Source organism: Phascolarctos cinereus, unplaced genomic scaffold (genome assembly GCF_003287225.1).
Source record: "Phascolarctos cinereus isolate Bilbo 61053 unplaced genomic scaffold, phaCin_HiC Scaffold_2;HRSCAF=192, whole genome shotgun sequence".
Taxonomy (NCBI): Eukaryota; Metazoa; Chordata; class Mammalia; order Diprotodontia; family Phascolarctidae; genus Phascolarctos; species Phascolarctos cinereus.
The window spans coordinates 7,306,352-7,312,503 of NW_027555625.1; the positions used below are offsets into that span (position 1 = coordinate 7,306,352).

General features: G+C 54.6%; 1 long non-coding RNA gene across 1 annotated transcript; it reads right to left on the reverse strand.

Moving 5' to 3' along the window:
* Positions 1–732: 732 nt before the first annotated feature.
* On the reverse strand, positions 733–3,713 carry LOC110194840 (uncharacterized). The gene is made up of 3 exons (XR_002320807.1): positions 3,464–3,713; positions 2,701–2,931; positions 733–1,282 (listed from the first exon to the last, which is right to left on the reverse strand). It is a non-coding gene; the product is annotated as an uncharacterized LOC110194840 (long non-coding RNA).
* Between the last annotated feature and the right edge of the window lie 2,439 nt (positions 3,714–6,152).

Consider the following 6,152-nt stretch of genomic DNA (forward strand, 5'->3'; position numbering starts at 1 on the left):
ACGCCCTCCCAACTGGAGCCCTGTGGCGTGGCGGGGCAGCGCAGAAGGAGAGAGGTTGCCTTCCCAGGTCACTGCCTTGTGGTGGAAGCAGGAAGGAGGACCTCCTGGGGCGGGCCACGGCCCCAGCCGCTTATCCTGCTGCTGGAGGGAAAGCCCAGCCGAGGGGCCCAGGCAGGCGGGACAGGGCACCCGGGCTGAGCCACGGGAGCAGGGCCATGGCCAGCACTGGTTTACCCTGGGAGCCTGACAGAGGGTACACAATGGTGCTTAATAATGATGATGACTCCTCGATGATTGACCCAGAGATCAGCTAACGTTCCTCAAGCCCAGGTCTGATCACACCACGCCGGGCTCGAGAACAGTCAGAGGCTCCCTGTCGCCTCTGGGAAAAATCCCCTCCTGCTTCTCTAGGCATTGAAAGCTCTTCACAGCCTCACTCCTGGGCTACTGTCCAGGTCCCTCAGCATTCCTGTCCCTTCATGCCCTCCACAGCCCAGCCCAACTGGTCTGCTAGCTACGATTGCCTGAACATCCCATCTCCCACCTCCAGGACTTTGCACAGACCGTACCCACGCCTGGCCTGCTGTCCCTCCTCGCCTTCCCCTCTCTCTTCCAAGGGTCAGCTCGCGGCTTCTCCTTGGGAAGATTTTCCTCATCTCCTCAGTCACTGGGGCTCTCTGCATCTTCCTGGGGTAAACCCTCCCCTCCCGCAACAGAATGTAAGCTCCTTGAGGTCAGGGAATGCTTTTGGCTTTGCCTCCCTACCACTGAGTCAGTCTGTCAGTCAGTCGACAAGCATCGATTAGGTACGTAGTGTGTGCTGGACACCGCGGGAAGTGCAAAACTGAGGCTCAGAGTAGGCACGCCAGGTGCTTTTTGGGTAAATCCCGACAGGCCAAAGCTGTCCCCCTCTACGGCCGCCTGAGGCCCCCTTCTCCCGTGCCCAGTGGTGTCCCCTGGGCCCCTTCCCCCTGGCCTACACCTGCCCCTGGATGCTCTGTCCGACTCCGCAGTAGTGGGATGGGAGCTGTCAACTGTTAAGATGGGAGGGTACTGTCACTATTATTATAGGAACCTTTAGGTGGGGTGGAGGGGCCTGGGCAAAGGTGCCCAGGCAAGAAGGAGCACAGGGAGTCCTGCAGGGAGGCCTTGGTAGGTAGTGAGTTCCCCATCTCTGGAGGTAGTCAAGCTGGATGACCGCTTCTTGGGCATTTTGCAGGAGGGATCCTGGTTCTGGTACAGTCTGGACAGGGTGGTTGCTGGGGTCTCTTCCTGCTCGAAGCTGCTGAATGCAGACAGGGTTGGGAAGAGAGCACACACGAGAGAAGTCTCCCTGGATCAAGTCAATTCAATTCAAAAAGCGCTGATCCAGGGGCTGTGCAAGGCCACATGCTTCGCACCAGCCATTCCGAGACACCTGGGTGACACCACCATGTATAGAGCCTCAGCTGGAGACAGGAAGACTTGAGCCTGAATCCTACCTCAGACACCAGCTGTGTGACCCACCCTGGGCTGTCTGCCTCAGTATCCTGAACTGTAAAATGGGGATAATAGCAATGCCCACCTCCCAGAGTTCTTGTGAGGATCAGACAGCACAGTGCCTGGCACAGAGGGACGTGGTTGTTCACTTGTGTCCAGCCCTATGTGATGCGACCCTATGGACTTTGTCCAGGGGGTTTTCTTGGCAAAGATACCGGGAATGGTTTGCAATTTCCTTCTCCAGATGAGGAAATGGGGCGAATAGTAAATGTCTGAGGCAGGATTTGAACTCAGGTCTCCTTGACTCCAGGCCCAGTGCCACCCAGCTGCCCCAATAGCTGGCACATAGAGGGTGCTATTTAAATGCCAGATATATTTCTTATTATTCCTTTGGGGGAAGATACCACAAGTAAGTGGCCAGGCAGCGGGTGGTTTGATGTGTGGAGCTCTGGACCACCAACCCAGGAAGACCAGAGTTCAAATGCCTTCTCAGCCACTTATGAGCATGTGACCCTGGGCGATTCACTTCATTTTTTCTCAGTCACAGTTTCCTCATGTGTAAAATGGGATAACAAAAGCACCCATGTCTCAGGGCTTTTGTGAGGATCGAGTAGGACAATGTCAGGTACTTTGCAGATTTTTAAGTGCTACATAAATGCTATATATGAGTGTTATCATTTTAAGAATCTGCATGATCATTTTTAGAGGAGGTGGGGCCGGCTTCCTGGAGGAGGTGGCCTTTCAGCTGGACCTTCTAAGAAGGGGAGGGGAGGAGAGATCAGAGGGCAGCAGTCTGGGTAAAGGACCAGGGTCAGTGGGAAGAGGCTGGCCTAGGCAGTGAAGACAGCGCATCCTGGGGCACCCCCCCCCCGGGGAGATGAGAATGCCTGCAACCCGGCCCCCCCCCCAAGACCGCTGTCCAGGAACTGTCGAGCTCTCACCTCTTTGGACAATTCTCTCTGTGGTCCCCACCCCCTGGGCTGCTCTCCCTCCTCATTTCTGCCTCCCGGGCTCCCCCCAAGTCCCTGCTAAAATCCCACCTCCTGGGGCAGCTGGGTGGTGCAGTGGACAGAGCACCAGCCCTGAAGTCAGAAGGATCTGAGTTCAAATCCGGCCTCAGACCAAGCACTTGACACTTGCTGTGTGACCCTGGGCAAGTCACTTAACCCCAACTGCCTGAGCAAAAATAACATAATAAAATAAAATAAAATAAAATCCCACCTCCTCCGGGAAGCCTTCCCCCACCAAACTTTGTTATTTCCTCTTCATCCTGTGAGTCGCTTGCTTGTAGCGACTTCTCTGCTTTTGTCTCTTCCGCTAGATTGCGAGCTCCTCAAGGACAGGGACTGCCTGGTTGTGTATCCCCTGCATTTGCCCGCACACAGTAGGTGCTTTATGTTTATCGATGGTGATACCGATGTAAGCAACACTCTCCCCGGCAGGCCTCCAACTCTGCCAGGAGAAGGGGAAGGCCGTTACCTCTTCTCTGGGACCCTCCCTCGTTTTTCCTTTACCCCGAGCTCCGTTTCCCCTTCAGGGCCCCTTTCACTGGCTTTGCTGTCATTACACTGTGTATGCGTGATGCAGAACCATTCCGTCTGAGCCCTGCCCTGCCCACTCCCACAGAGACCTGCTCTGCGCTGGGGCCTGTTCCCCTGGGTCTCCATCACCAGGAAGTGGGAGTGGACAGGGGCAGATGGCCAGAGTCCAGCTGCCCTCCTGACACCAGGGATCACTTCCTGAGGTGGCCCGGGTCATCAGCCTGCTCAGGGCCTCCACTTCCCCCCAGGGGGATTTAGGGCCAGGATAGGTTATATGGGCTTTGACCTCCCCCATCCCAGACCCGTCAGAAAGGAAAGAGCCCCAGCCTCAGAGGGCTCCAGGGAAACTTAGGGATGATCTCACTTTATGCCCTCATTTTACAAATAGGGAAACTGAGCTCCAGAGAGGGGGAGTGGCTTGCCGATGGTCACGAAGCCAGTACCTGTAAGGGGCAATATCTGAACCCAGGTTCTTGCAGATCCCCGTCCAGCACAAACACACCCATGCAAAGGCACCTCAGGTCCGAGCTGGGGAGTGTCAGCCCAGGGCCCTCAGCAGCTACTTCCCAGGCTGGCTCTAAATGGGCTTCTCTCAGCACCAGAGGCCTTGTCCAGGACCACCAAGCCTGGCTCAGCTCTGCTAGTCTCCGCACCTCTCATTTCCCCCCCCAGTCCATAGCCTGCCTCTTCCTCTGGGAACCAACCACCACATTACTGCTAGCTCCGTTGAGGCCATGCCGATGGTGGGCCCCATTGTGACACACACCATCTGGGTGCCTCCTTCCCTGGGTGTGTCCGCTGCACTCCTACTTAGTATGTAAGCTCCTTGGGGGTAGGACAGTCTTTAAGGCTTAGCACAGGCTTGGCATATTTGTGAGTGCTTAATAATGCATTCATTTATTCACTTCCAACTCAGCAGCCAGGACAGGCCCTGAGCTCATCAAACTGAGCTTACCAACGCCATCCCCAAATCTGCTTTTCCCCTTCCCTCCTCTTTTTCCTCTCCTTCCCCCCCTTTCCTCCTCCTCCTCCTCCTTCTTCTTCTTCCTCCTTCTTCTTCCTCTTCCTCTTCCTCCCCTTAGACATTGGCTAGCTGGGTTACTCTGGCAAATCACTTCACCCCTCTTCTCTAAGCCTCAGTTTCCTCGTCTGTAAAACAAGGCGGATGATAGTACCTACCTACCAGGATTCTTGCAGGGCTCAAAAGAGACACGTGTGAAATGCTTCCCAAATCTTAAGGCACTATAGAAATGCTGCCTATCATCATCGTCATCATGCCCTTCCCTCCACCTCTTAGAACTCTTAGATGCCTCCTAGGCTCGACTCAGGAACCCCCCTCTACCCACAGAAAACCTTTTCTGATGCACCGAGGGGCTCCTGCCTTTCCCCCAGGATGCCCTCGGCTGTACCTGTATGATGCGGCTCTCTCCACCATCTGGAAAACAGTCAGTCAGTCCATGCCGGGCACTAATCCCTTGCTGGCACCAGGTGCTGTGCCGATGGACTGGCCAAGGAGCCAGAGGAGGCCGACACATGCTTGTGGAGGGGATGCCTTGCAGAGAGTCAGGTGTGCACAGGATACACATGGAATACATTCGTTGTTATTCAGCCATTTCAGTGACGTCCAACTCTCCATGACTCCATCTGAGGTTTTCTTGGCAAAGATACTAGAGTGCTTCACCATTTCCTTCGTTAGCTCATTTTATAGATGAGGAGACTGAGGCAAACAGGGTTCAGTGACCTGCTGCAGGTCACACAGCTAGTAAATGTCTGAGGCCACATTTGAACTCAGGAGGATGAGTCTTCCTGACTCAACACGCAGTGCCTAACACGGTACCTGGCACACAAGAGGTGCTTAATAAGTGTTTATTGATTGAATGAATGAATATAAGCTCCTTGAGAACAGGAAATAGTTTACTTGTGTATTGTCAGCACCTAGCACATAATAGACACTTAATGCATGTTTGTTGAATGATGACAGACCATAACCATACATTCACTCAGTCCACAAGCACTTATAATTATGCCCTACTATGTGCCAGGCACTGTATTAAATACAAAGATGACAAAGGAAACAGTCCCTATTTTCAAGGGGACCCCAGCCTCCTTGGGAAATGCCTGGTGCACAGAGGAGTAAACACAAAACTTTTACAATGTGAGTGCAGTCATCTCGTCAGGGGCACTGGTAACAGGGTCTGGGTGTCTCGTGATAGAATGTGCAAACACACATGCTATGACTCACAAGCAAATACCAAAGACACACAAGGAGATTCACAAAGCACCTACTACGTGCTGGGCATTAAGTGGCAAAGCCCTGGCCTCTGGGAGCTCACATCCTAACTGGGGAGACGCATGTAAACTGTAGGTCCATAGCACTGGGCTACCTGCTGGGTAGAAGGTAATCCCCGAGGGAAGGCACTCACAGTGGGGGGTGGGGCAGGCAGGGAAAGACCTTCAGAAGGTGAGACCTGAGCAGTCTGGAAGGAAACCGGGGAGGGGTGAGGACGAGGAGGTCAACAGGCGTGAGGGACAGTCAGGGCAAGGTATGGCCATACGCAGGCATTGAAGAGGAGGGAGAGCAAGCTGGCCAATGCCACAGCCTTCATAGACACACACACACGCTTGAATATACTGCCGCTATGTGGGAACCGCATCTCCCCCGGGTTCCCTAAGGGAGCATCTGCAGATGAGTTCCCCAGAGCCAGGGCCTGGCCGGGGCACTGAAGGGAGAGGGAGGCCTTGGCTCCCAGCTCAGGCCTCCTCCCCCAGGCAGGTGGCACCGTCCTCTGACCCAAACATATGGTAGCACTCAGGCATGTAATCTGCAGGGGATCCCTGAGGCCAGCAAACTGAGCTCCTCCTCACCTTGGTCTTTCAGTCCGAATCTGGGCACTCGGGTTAATTAAAATCAACATTCTTCCAATTTCACCCCTTCTAAAATGTCTGAGAAACCTTGATACGGCATGAAGGGTGACCCGGCTCAGCCACTGGCCCGGGGATAGCAGGCGCCCTCACTGGGCCCTGTCTCCTCAGCAGCTCCCTCTGGTCTGGGTCAAGACCCCGCCTGGGCCCCATCGGGCAGGAGCAGGCTCCACTCTGTTGTCACCCAGAGACCAGCGTTGGCCAACTGGA